Source organism: Eumetopias jubatus, unplaced genomic scaffold, assembly GCF_037043125.1.
Source record: "Eumetopias jubatus isolate StellerSeaLion01/CBP00866 unplaced genomic scaffold, mEumJub1_p1.0 scaffold_17, whole genome shotgun sequence".
Taxonomy (NCBI): Eukaryota; Metazoa; Chordata; class Mammalia; order Carnivora; family Otariidae; genus Eumetopias; species Eumetopias jubatus.
Genome location: NW_028274823.1, coordinates 43,329,050 through 43,342,729, shown reverse-complemented (window position 1 = coordinate 43,342,729; position 13,680 = coordinate 43,329,050). Strand labels below are relative to the sequence as shown.

At 37.8% G+C, this 13,680-nt stretch overlaps 1 protein-coding gene across 3 annotated transcripts in view; it reads left to right on the top strand.

Moving 5' to 3' along the window:
• The window catches only part of SHLD2 (shieldin complex subunit 2), an 82,652-nt gene that overhangs the window by 15,512 nt on the left and 53,460 nt on the right, over positions 1 to 13,680 (top strand). For 2 of the 3 annotated variants that reach the window (XM_028098504.2, XM_088020064.1), the window contains exon 2: positions 11,992 to 12,038. The gene's annotated coding sequence lies outside the window, so the exon portion shown is untranslated. Of the gene's footprint in view, positions 1 to 6,074; positions 6,285 to 11,991; positions 12,039 to 13,680 lie in introns of those variants that run through there. The other variant, XM_028098505.2, reaches the window with a different exon arrangement.

The following is a 13,680-nucleotide window of genomic DNA, read 5'->3' as shown; positions in this document are numbered from 1 at the left end:
CTTAAGTGTTGAGTAGAGAAAGGAAGGAGTCATCTGAGAGGTTGAAAGAAGAGTATGAATTATCATAGAAACTTCCCCCATTTAACTCTAAGCTTCTTGAAGGCTTGACTGTGCCATGTTCATCATTTTATCCTCAGTTCTTGTCATAAAGTAGGTGTCCAGTAGATGTTGTTAAATGAAAACATAGAAGTCTTAAGAAACAGTGGTCAGCAGTGTCAAATGTCTCAAATAGGTCACCTGACATAAGGACAGAGCATTGAGGAGATGCTTGATTGTCTTCAACAGAAGAATGTCAATGGAGTTTCCATGGTGGAGATACAGCCAGATTGCTGAGGATGAAGAGTGAATGGTTGCAAGAGGGTGGACATAGTGCAGACATTCTTTTCCAAAAGCTTGAAGGATAGTAGGTAGAGCGCATGTGGTATCAAGATGAGAGAGACGTCAGCATGGTTATATGCTTCACAGGAGAAGTCAGCAGAAAGGGAGAGGTTGGCACAGGAAGAAGGAGGTATGTGAGTTTGACTGAACATTATCCTTAGGATTAGAGGGAATGGAGTAAAGATACAGGGTTTGAGTAGAAGTAGGAATATAGTTTCCACCAATGTGGGAATAATAGAAGGAGGGATGGTGTCAATGAAGAAGTATTTGGGTGGTAGGTGAGGAATTTGGGGCCTCAGTACACTTGATGAATTTTTCCAGTGAGGTGTGTGTGGGATAAAGTCATTAGCTGAGATTATAGGGGAAGGAAATGATGATTGTAGGAGAGAGTTTGAGGAGAAAGGGAGAATTTTGAGAAGGCCATTGGGCTAACAGAACAGGATTACTTAGAAGAATTGTACTGACACATTTTTCATGGCTCTGGTGTATGTAGTTGTGTGAGTGATCTTCCCCCCATCTCAGGGCTCAGCAACCTGAGCGTGTGAGCAGGTAAGTTGAACAAGTGGATTGATCTTGGTCTGGGTTTAACGGGCCAGTGTGGCAGAAAGGGAGGCAAGAGATTTCAGCAGTGACAGTGTTGGAAGTGATGGGCCATTGAGTCGAAGCTCAATAGGGACCAACTGAAACCAGAAAGTGGCAGCTGGGATATGAAGTGGTTGAGACTGGATACTGGAATTTAAGATTAAGTTGAATTGAAGCTTAACTAAGGGAAACAGTTGCTGTTTATGACTGAATGCAAGAGCTGGCCATGGAATGGGTTTCTGAAGCAAAGAAAGTGAAGGTTACTGGGGTTGAGCAGATAAGGGAAGTGTAAAGCTAGGGTGTTAAAAGGAGTCAGCTTCACAGAAAGTGAATTGCTCAGAATGGTTCTAGAGCAAGGGGTGGGAAGATTCTGAACCAGGTTCCAAAGTCTTTGGCAAATGTGGGAGAGTGACCAAGAGGTCAGTCGATGACAGAAACAAGGAGAGAGAGGCAGGAACAGGACAGACACCTCAAAAGAGGTACTTTGACATGAGGGTGAAGAACCTCGATGATGAACAAGGAATGACTTCTATGCTGCAGGTTGGCTGAGGGGAGAAAGAATAGCTGCACTCAGATTTTAGTTTAGACAAGAAGACTGCTGGAATGGTGCTCAGATTGGTTCAAGGTTTCGGGTATTTGTTTACAGTGGAACAGTGTAAAGGGTTATCAGGAAGTATAGCTATTGGAGGATGTGTGATGGTCAAGGAGGGGGAGAGTACATAGCAGAATTGAGATCAGAGTGCAGCGACAAAGGGGAATTAATTACTTGGAGGGGCTTACATTTTAGATGATTGTAGTGATGATGAAAAACATGGTGGTCTTAGCTGATGTCCAAATTTTTATTAATTTTGTAGGAAAAATGCTGACAGACTGAGATACTGGGTTATGCACAGAGCTAGATGACTTCATTGTTTTCAGGTCTACTTAGCAATGTTTAGCAATCTGTGGCCTTTGCTCAGCATGTCATAAAGAACCCTAGCGTGGGGCCGTTTTCCTCTTTGGCAAGGGTTAGCCCTGGTGAGGAGGACTGCAGAGTGAAAGCAATTGGTGCTCACCTGATCTTTTGACCTTGACAAACTTGTGCCTAAGGGGTGAGTAGGTGGGTAGGGATAATCTTGCGTCCAAATTGGGGTGAGAAATCATAAGTCTTCAGGCCTTTTGAAAGCCTGATGCCAGCTTGAGGGGGAATGTAAAAAGTTCTGAGTCCCAAAAGGAGGGAGTAGCAATAAGAATGATTCATGATCTCCTTGATGACTTAAAAATTTAATACTATTGCAGCAATATTTAAATCATATCTAAGTTAAAAATTATAACCCAAAATGCTACATATTAATGTCTATTTTTAGAATTAGAAAATGTGTCAATTTACAAAGTCTCAAGACCATACTCTCGAAGTTTTACCTCTTCCAAAATGCCTTTTTCTTTTTCTTAGTGTTTCTTTTTTTTATTATTATGTTCAGTTAGCCACTGTATAGTACATAATTAGTCCTTGATGCAGTGTTCAACGATTCATTAGTTAAGTATAACACCCAGTGCTCATGACAGCATGTGCCCTCATTATTCAGCCATCAGAAACGATGAATACCCAAAATGTCTTAAAACCAAAGGTTCTACTACATTGATCTTTGTCATATTTACAGTATGCTTTCAGACTTCCTCGGGTTAAGGAATACTTAGAATCATGATGCATGGTATTTTTACAGAACCCTAAGAATATTGGTATGTGCTTTTGGGAACACTTATCTTGATAAGCACTGAGTAATGTATAGGTAGAATTGTTGAATCATTGTACACCTGAAACTAGTATAATACTGTATGTTAATTATACTTCAATTTAAAAAAGCATAAAATAAAATAAATTAAAAACAATATTGGTGTGTATGATTTCACTCTGCAAACTGAGAACAATTCTGCTGGGAGAAAACATTACTTCCTTAGATATATAACCATCTCTGCCTCTCACAAAATAATAGATAACGTTCGAAAGAAATCATGTTGTAATATTTTCAATCTTTTTTTTTTAAGATTTATTTATTTGAGAGAAGGGGAGAGAGAGCAGGGTGAATGAGAGAGAACACGAGTGGGGGGGAGGGGCAGAGGGAGAGGGAGGAGCAGGCTCCCCGCTGAGCAGGGAACCCCGAGATGTATGACTCGATCCCAGGACCCTGAGATCATGACCTGAGCTGAAGGCAGACGCTTAACCAAGACTGAGGCACCCAGGCGCCCCTTTTTCAATCTTTTTAACAACTAGGCCAGTCCACCTCACATCATTTTTTTTGTCATCTATTAGAACTTTAACTCAAAGGCTAGGTGGTGGCAAGTAAGAGTTAATGAAAATTTTGGAGAAAAAATATGACCTTTTATTTTTTTGAGTTTTTAAGAAATATTTTAATAGAAAGACATATTCAGTAAAGAAAACTTGGAAAATACAGGAAAGGAGGAAGAAGGGTCACCTGTGGCTCAAATCAACCACAGTCGATGTTTTGATGTGTTTTTTTTAATTTAGTTTTTTCTCTTCTATTTTGATTGTTTTGTTGGTTTATTTTAGTTTGTTTGGTAACTATGCTATACTGTGAACCTATATTTGTAACCTACTTTTTTACATAGCATTATTCATAATCTTTATAACATCATTTGTGATGACTGCATAATACAATGAATGGACCACTCTATATTTAATCCTTACCCTAAAATTAGACTTTTTGAGTACAGTTGACCCTTGAACAATACAAGTTTGAGCAGCACGGGTCAACTTACTTGCGGGTTTTTTTTCAGTAAGTACAATATAGTACTGTAAATGTATTTTCTCGTTTTTAGGATTTTCTTAATAACATTTTTTTTTCTCTAGCCTACTTTATTGTCAGAAGATAGTATATAATACATATACAAAGTAAGTTTTAATCAACTATGTTATTGGCTCAACAATAGGCTATCAGTTAAGTCTTTGGGGAGTTAAAATTATATTTTTGACCGTGTGGGAGTCAGTGCCCCTAACGCCCACTTTGTTCAGGCGTCAACTGTATTTCTAATTTTCTATTAAACCGTGTTGCAATATATGTATTTGCATAAAATTCTATCATGTATTCTTTATTTATTTCCATAGTATAGATTCTGGAAATGGATTTGTTTGATCAAAGGCTATAAGCATTTCTGGAGATCCTAATACATATTGCTTAGAAAAATTCTTAATGATAGGGTAACATAATTGGCACTTCCAGCAATGACTATAAATTTTGCAACTGGGCACAATAAACACCAAATGCAAAAAACACAATCTGAATATCTTCAAATCTATACAGGGGATATGAGACTTAAAGAGATGGCTGTATCTTGATAATGGAAAACATTTTTTTTTTTCTTGTTCAGATGCCTCCAGGCTAGATGATAACTGACTAGGTAACACACAGTATTTTGGATAATTGAATGACTGATCTGATGATGCAGGTGATGGCTTGAAGCCAGTGTGAGCTATGGAATAGAAAACAAAATGGTATTTAATTTCAGTATATGTACAAGTTCTGGGCACTGAATCCATGTGCTGGAATCTGTAAGGAGATGTTACTGCTTTATTATTAAGGATACAACTCAGGAGCAGCCAAATGGAAGAGCCATGTAGGACAGGGTATGGGGGAAGGAGCACTTCCAAGCCCACTCTGGATGTGTTACCCTTCCAGCACCTTGATGAGTTCAGCAACTGGGAAGCACTAACCTTGTTTTCTTTTCTTTTTTTTTTTAACAGATTTTATTTTAGAATTCTCTATTATTTCTCAGAGTATTTTTGTGTGTGTGTGTTTTAAAGACATTAACCAGTCTTCTTGATTGTCTTTGAAAAAGTGGGTTCCACCAGATAATTTTGAGAAGATGCATACCATATCCCTTTCCCACTTGGTGATTAACCATAAACATCAACTTTCATCAGCTTAATAAAGGCTCAGGGAAATGATATTACCACTAACAATTTAACATTGAGTACTTGGTATTTTGAGGCTCTGTTCTAGCAGCCCCACATGTATTAATCTTTACAACAAGTCTGTCTTCTGCAATTACCTCCTTTTGTTTACAGATGAGAAAATTGAGGTCCACATTGGTAAAATAACATGCCCAAAGTTGCTAACATGGCTTAGCAGGTGGAAGAGCCAGGATTCTATCTCAGATAAACTGGCTCCAGAGGATTTTCAAGCACTACATTGTACTATTTGTAACTGGAAAGAAGACTGGTTTAGTGTTTAGTGCAGCATTTCTCAAGCTTGTTTAACAATGGAAGCTGATTGTCTTTCAATATTTTATAGGGATTAGTTTTCCATGGAGTTAACTGGGAAGTGTTGTCTTGAGCCAGCCTGCACTGGTGCAGTCTCTTAAACACCATTATTTTAGAATAGAACTTTTTTTTTTTTTTAAACTTGGTTCTCTGTTCATAATATTAAGTGCTATATTTATTTATTTTTTTGTTATTTTTAAATGTTATTGAAAGACTAATATTTTGACTTCAAGACATTTTATATTGTCTTTTATAATGACCTTCCTAGGAATTTTTAAAAGGTCAACATCATTCTACACTACTTTCGAGGTACTGTTAATAGTTTATAATCCAAATCACTATTTTACTCTGCTTTCTGTACAAGATAAGAAACTGACAGCTTTTTAGTGCTGTGGAACATGATGGTAACTGACCTCTTTCTTGAGTTTCAACCTTGGTTCTGCCTCTTTACAGGCTATGTGGCCTTAGAAAAGTCACTTCATTTCTCAAAACTTCTTTCCTCTAAAAGACAAGGTTAATATCTTACAGGGTGGCTGTGAGAATCAAATGAGAAAATTTCATGTAATGTCTGGCACATAGAAAGCTCACGACAAATGGTAATTGCTCTCAACTTTATACCATGAATGAATTGCAAAAATAGTTGGATAAGAAAGGTCAATTTTAATTTGAACTGCCTCAGTGTTATGCTGACATCAGCTACATTTCTGATAAAGTGATGTTGTCCTGATACAGGTTGTAGTGGGAGTTAAAACCAGTTTCCTTCTGGCTTTCCAACTGACATAATAAGCAAAACCTGACTGGGCAAACATAGACCTATTTATTAGATCACTTATTATTAATGTTAAACTAGCTCTGGTGCTGACTTATCCTGTTCTTTTTGAAATTTCACTGTTGTCATTTAAAATCTTCCAGACCTTCAGAAGCTTCACAGAATGCTAAAGGGTTTAATCCATCCTCCAGAACATGCAAAGTTTATTTTCCAAAGTGGTCCTCTACATCCCGCAATATGTTCAAAATCATGCATGTAGGACAGAATTCGCTTCCATTTTTACATTTGCTACTGGAGGTATGTTCAGTTTTCCTGGCAGTCAACTTTGGAGTTTAGCTTAACACATCTAACCAAACACATCTAACTTAACACATCTAACCAAAGTATGAGTAATTACTGAAAACAAAACTATTAAAGGAAAAATCTATGGAGAATTTGTAATTTCCAATGACTTACTCCTTAAGCAAAAAGAAAATGGGTTTGTTTTGAGCTGTATGTGGGGGGATCTCTAGTATTCTATCCTAAGTGCTTCTTCTAGCCCTGTTATCTAGTAAGCACTCAGTAAATACTTCCTGATGGACTGAATTTGATTTCTAATCCCAATTTTTTGCCTTGAGTCTTCTGTAAACTTGGACCTTCTTGAACCTTCTAAGCTTCAGTTTCCTCTTACGTAAAAAATGAGGTACCAATATTTGTGTCCCAGGATTGTTGTTAACAATGAAGTGTTCATGCATTTAAAATAGCCAGCCTAGGGATGTCTGGTGGCTCAGTTAAGCATCTGCCTTCAGTTCAGGTCATGACCCCAGGGTGCTGGGATCGAGTCCCGCATTGGGCTCCTTGCTCAGCGGGAACCTTGCTTCTCCCTCTGCCTCCCGCTCCCAGTTTGTGCTCTCTCTGACAAATAAATAAATAAAATGTTTTAAAAAAATAGCACAGCACGTGGCACCGTAATGGGCACACAGTGCATTGCACGTTTTCCCAGACACCTCACTTTGTTCTTCAATAATATTCTCTTCAAGCACTTTTCAAGCACTTTCTCATTCCCTAAACACTTTGAAGCCATGTTCAAGAGAGAATATGAGTGTTTGCCAATTAAACGGAAAATACATTCCTTTGTAGCCAGTCCTTGGAATGTTTCAGCAAAACTGAGTGTATCCCTGACAGACCTTGGTTTGAATTCTGGCTTTACAACTGACTGTGTTATGACCTTAGGTAAGTTACTTAACCTGTCTGTAAAGTATCGTGAGGTTGAAATGAGTAATAATATGTATAAAACATCTGGTTCCAGTGCCTGGTTTGCGCAGGCGCAGAAGAGATTTATCATCTTAAGTTGAGACTTTTATTTAATCTGATAATTTATGTAATTAATTCATGTATATTGAGGGCCTACTGTACTCAAACCCTGTTAAGAGCAGCCAGGAAGATTGTGAATGGACATTGGGCATATGATTATGTAGGTGACCGAAGCTGGCCTCACCTACAATCAGGTTCGGCAGAAGTGGCATTTTTTTAGATTGTATTTATTAATTTAGAGAGAGAAAGCGTGAGCACACGTGAACGGGGGAGGGACAGAGGGAGAGGGAGAGAGGCAATCCCAAGCAGACTGCGCTGACTGCAGAGCCTGTTGGGGGGCTTGATCTTAGGGCCCTGAGACCATGACCTGAGCAGAAACCAAGAGTCAGGTGCTTAACAGACTGAGCCACCCAGGCACCCCCAGAAGTGGCATTTTCTCTTGTATCTGAAGTAAAATAAATTAACGGGCTGCTATTGCATTTGACATGGCATTTTTTAAATGTTGCATTTCTCTATTAAATACTAAAATTAAAAAAAAAGTCAAGAGATAAGTTCATGAGTGCTAAAGCAAACCAGGCAAATTTTGCTATTTAAAAAGTTTTTTATCTTTTGCTGATCTTGTTCATCACGAATAAACACGTTCCTCTCGTATACTAAAATTTAACACAGGATACTGGTAAGACAAATTTAATAAAATATTTAATCCATTTAAAAATTCACTTGAATTGTCTAGATATTATATAAAATTGATTCCTAGACTGGCAGACTAAGCATTGCAAAGCTGGTACTAAGCATTTTATGAGAATTCCTAACAAATAGGAAATCTTTTTTTTTTTAAAGATTTTATTTATTTATTTGAGAGAGAGAGAATGAGAGATAGCACGAGAGGGAAGAGGGTCAGAGGGAGAAGCAGACTCCCCGCTGAGCAGGGAGCCCGATGTGGGACTCAATCCCGGGACTCCAGGATCATGACCCGAGCCGAAGGCAGTCGCTTAACCAACTGAGCCACCCAGGCGCCCCCAGATAGGAAATCTTAAGGATGACATTGACATTATAGAAAAAGGTTTAATTTTGAGGGGTGCCTGGCTGGTGCCGTGGGCGGAGCTCTCGATGTCGGGGTTGTGGGTTTGAACCCTGTATAGAGATTACTTAAAAATTGAAAAAAAATCTTTAAAAAATGTTTATAATTAAAATATTAATAAAATAATAATAAATATAATAATAAAATATTAATAATTCCCTTATGAAATTAACCATAAGGTTTTTTTATTTTTATTTTTTTATTTTTTTTTAAAGATTTTTTATTTATTTATTCATGAGAAACAGAGGGGGAGAGAGAGAGAGAAGCAGAGGGAGAAGCAGACTCCCAGGGAGCAGGGAGCCCGATGTGGGACTCGATCCCAGAACCCTGGGATCATGACCTGAGCCGAAGGCAGACGCTTAACCATCTGAGCCACCCAGGCGCCCCTAACCGTGAGGTTTTTAATGAGATACCAAAATAATCCACATTTCTCTGATAGGATGTTAACATCTATGTTTTGTGAGGTAGAGTTTCTTGTGTTAATTGAGATATAATTCACATAATGAAAATGTTTCAGTGGTGCTAAGGATGTTCACAATCTTGTTGAACTGCCACCATTATTTGGTTCCAGATCTTGTTCATCACCCTCAAAGGAAACTCTATACCCATTGAACAGTCACTCGCCGTTTCTCCTTTCTCCCCACCCTGGCAGCCTCTACTCTGCTTACACATCTATGGATTTGCCTGTTCTGAGTGTTTCATATAAATGGAATCATACCATATTGCCTTGTGTGTCTGGTTTCTTTTACTTTGCATGTTTTCAGGGCTTGTCTATGTTGTGGCATATATTTGCACTTCATTACTCTTTAAATTTTTTAAAAAATTTATTTATTTATTTTAGAGAGAGAGTGAGCGTGGGGAGGAGCAGAGGGGGAGGGAGAGGGACAAGCAGACTCTTTGCTGAACTTGGAGCCTGACCCCGCGCTTGTTCTCATGACCCTGAGCTCCTGACCCGAGCAGAAACCAAGAGTCAGATACTTAACTGACTGAGCCACCCAGGTGTCCCACTTCATTCCTTTTTAAGGCAGAATAATACTCCAATGTATGGGTATACCACATTTTATTTATCTACCAGTTGATGGATGTTTGAATTGTTTCCACTTTTTGGCTATTGAGCATGATGCTACTATGACCATTTGTGAAAATTGTTGTGTGGACATATGTTTTCAGTTCTTCCGGGTATATACCTAGGGTGGAATTACTGGGTCACATGGGACCTCTATGTTTAACTTTTTGAGGAACCACCAGACTTTTTCCAAAGCAGTGGCATCATGTTCTGTAGTTTTTAATTCTGTCTCAGATACTTGATGAAAGAAAAGTTTATTAAAATGAGACTATTAGTACTCATGACAGCCCTTCTGACAAGCCAGATGGAAGTCTTAATTTGCCTATTTGCTTTTCAGAATGAAAACATTAAAATATAAACCTGCACTATAGAAATAGTGTCAAATTTTTTATGCCCTCTTGTTCCTCTACCCACCCACTTCTCCTAAAAGTTTGGAATATGATTGGAATTGATGATGTTTACTTTCACATAAGTATAGGTTTCTAAAAGTGATATATTGAACTACATCAAAAACTAATGATGTATGGTGACTAACATAACATAATAAAATAAAATAAAATAAAATAAGTGATATATTGAGGTTCCTGCTCTGCTTTTCCTTGGTGGGTTTCATGTTTTATTACTAATGCAGAGATATTGAACATTGCTCTTTTATTTTTATTTTTTTTTTAAAAGATTTTCTTTATTCTTTTAAGAGAGAGAGAGAGACAGAGAGCACAAGCAGGGGGAGGGGGCAGAGGGAGGAGAAGTAGACTCCCCACTGAGCAGAGAGCCAGACATGGGGCTCCATCTCAGGACCCTGGGATTGGGATCATGACCTGAGCCAAAGGCAGACGCTTAGCCTACTGAGCCATCCAGGTGCCGTGAACATTATTCTTTTAACAGAAAACATTCTTGAAACAAAATTCAAAATAGATTTAATTACTTGTGATTAAACTTTCTTGGATATACAAATATTTTTCAAAAATATCACATAGAGACCTCACCTAAAAATCTTTATGTCAAGAATATTGTGTTAATGTAGTAGGTAGTCTAGAGATGCTTTTACCTCCTTGGCTGATGACATTACCTGTGTCTCTGCTATTGTTGTCAGTAGTCATTATCAGCTATTCAACCTCCTACATTTGTTCTAGCAAATATTTGTATAGCCTTAGTAAATTTACATAAAATGAAATCATTACAAAGAAATAAAGTAAGTTGGTTTTATTGGAGGTATAGAATTTTAGAGCAGAAAGGGTGCTCAAGAGAAATAACATTTATGGAATAATTTCTGATGCTAGATTGGAGCTTAAGTGCTTTTTATGCCATATCTCATTTAAGGTGACAGTCTATATGAATTTTGTGTTTGGAAGAAGAAATGAGATTATCAGTCATTCCAAAAAGCTTGGAGTGAGCTCTCTCTCTCTCATAAATTAATCTTTATTCCTGTGAAGGTATATTATAGAGATTGATTTGTTTTCTTAGAGTAATGAAAAACTAAAGGAGTTCTTTTTAGGTAAATTTCTCAGGTTTTAAACTATGAAAATCAGTATCATTGTGGACACTGAATATGTTATTTACTAAATTCTATAGTTTTATCCTATAATTTTCAGTTATTTTTGCAATTATTTTGGTGCCTAAAATAATTTGTTATTTGAGCTAGAGAAATATTAGGTTTTAATCAGATCTTTTTGTCTGAATACTGACTCTTTTAAAAGTTTTTTTTTTTTTATAATTTTGGGGGACATGGTATTAAGTTTGCTGCTGATAAGCTTCTGTACTAACTAGAAGTAGAGCAGAAACTACAAATCAAAAATCTACCTCAAAAAATTAAAAATAGAACTACATGTGATCCAACAATTCCACTTTTGGGTATGTATCTGAAGGAAGTGAAATCACTATCTTAAAGAGTTATCTACATCCCCATATTCATTGCAGCATTGTCTACAATGAAGACACAGAAGCAACCTGAGTATCCATCAGTGGATGAATGGATAAAGAAAATGTGATACACGCACATACACTGGAATATTCAGTCATAAAAAGAAGGAAATCATGCTATTTACAAAAATAAAAAATGGATGGAACCTGAAGGCATTATGCTATGTGAAAGGCAAATACTGTATGATCTCACTTATATGTGGAATCTAAAAAAAAAAACCCAAAGGCCCAGAAATAGAGAACTTATGGATTAAATTGGTTTTTGGTGATTGCCCAGGGCTTCAACTTTATTTTATAAGTTTATTTCTTTGGAAAACTGTTTCCCAAGCTTTATAACAAAGTATCACTGAACTTGGAGAAGATAGTCTGTGCATAAGTTGGAGACTTTGCCTATTTTGAAATGGAAAAATTCTTGTCTCAGCATTACTGAGTTAATGTACAGTTGGTACAAAGTTTTCAATTCTAATTGCTGACTTGCTTAGTGAGTGAATGATTGATCATAATCAACTGGAACGTGTAAGATAAAGCATGTTGACGTGAGTAGTTTTTCTGGTACAGTCAATTCTTTAGTGTGATAAATATTTTTATAAACAATTTTTCTGTTTCTCTTGGATAGTCAGTTTCTCTCCCTCCCTCTTTTTCAGGAGACCTACGTGAAAGGGTCGGAAGCCTTGATGTTTGAGTAGACAAGGTAACCATTCAAGTAAACTCTTCAGTATTGTGACAATTGAATGGGTTGATTTGATATCAAAAAAAGAATTTCAGTTATTTAAAGAAGAGTGAATTATTAACTGTGTTAATAATATTTATATCTACCATCACTGTAAGCACTTCATGTTCATTATCTGATTTAAGCCTACGAACAGTCCTGTGAGAGAGACTATTACACCCGCTGTATAGACTAGGGAACTAAAGCCCAGAAATCTACGGATTTCTGCTGTCGACATCATGCATTTGATAAGAGTTGTGATAGTGCGAAAGTAATGTTACTTCTTTCTTGCTCCTCTTTTCCCCCCTCAAACTCATCTGTTCTCGTTATTTTTTCCTTTGTGGGACAATTTTGTGGGACTTCTTTGCTTCCAGAGATAAGATTTAGTTGTTGAGATGGGTTTTCTGCACTCTTTCTCCATCTTCCATATTCTTTTTTTTTTTAGATTATTTATTTATTTATTTGACAGAGAAAGAGACAGCGAGAGAGGGAACACAAGCAGGAGGAGTGGGAGAGGGAGAAGCAGGCCTCCCGCTGAGCAGGGAGCCCGATGCGGGGCTGGATCCCAGGACCCTGGGATCATGACCTGAGCAGAAGGCAGACACTTAATGACTGAGCCACCCACGCGCCCCCCGTATTCTTTTATGTACACTATTTTCAAGGTTATACAGTTCAGCGAGTTAAGTAGTTTGTCAGGGATTGTTCAAATAGGGATTCTCAGTCCCCACCCTCATTCCCCCTTCTCAGAGGTGACTTCTTGACTCTCTTTGCTGTTTGGGATTTACCTGTGGTTTATCAATATATTTGAACTGATGTCACCTGAGTTTTCAGTTTAGGGTATAACTTGTTTATATGATTTTCTGTGTCCCTATCACTAACTGAACTCAGGAGTCTCTATCAATTGCCCAAAGTTCCTGTTTTCTGTCACATCATTTATTCTGTTAATGTCATTATCTTGAAGAAATCCCTCCCAGGGCAAAGTGCTGTGGTACCAAGTAGCTTCTGCCTTCCCAGAGTGTCCAGCTCTCATTCTAGGGGCTCTCTCTTCCTCTGTGTTGGATCTTCTATTTCCTCTCTCCTGTGTTGTCTTCTTTCTTGGTTCACTCCCTCATTTTGCTCCTCTAGAGCCTCTGCTGTGCAGATATTGAATTATCTTGACTGGACCTCTAATTTCCTTATTTGTTTTTTTCTTATTATTATGTTTTATTCTCTATTCTTTCTGACAAATATCCCTATGTTTAATTTCCAAGGTCTCTCTTTTTTAAAAAAAGATTTCATTTATTTGTTTGAGAGAGAAAGTGCACAAGCAGGGGCAGAGGCAGAGAGAGAGGGAGAAGCAGATGGGGCTCGATCCCAGGACCCTGGGATCATGACCTGAGCTGAAGGCAGACGCTTAACCTACTGAGCCACCCAGGCGCCCAGATTTCCAAGGTCTCTTTTACTTTTTATTTTTTTAATTTTATTTTTTTTAAAGATTTTATTTATTTGAAAGAGAGAGAATGAGAGATAGCACGAGAGGGAAGAGGGTCAGAGGGAGAAGCAGACTCCCCGCTGAGCAGGGAGCCCGACATGGGACTCGATCCCGGGACTCCAGGATCATGACCTGAGCCGAAGGCAGTCGCTT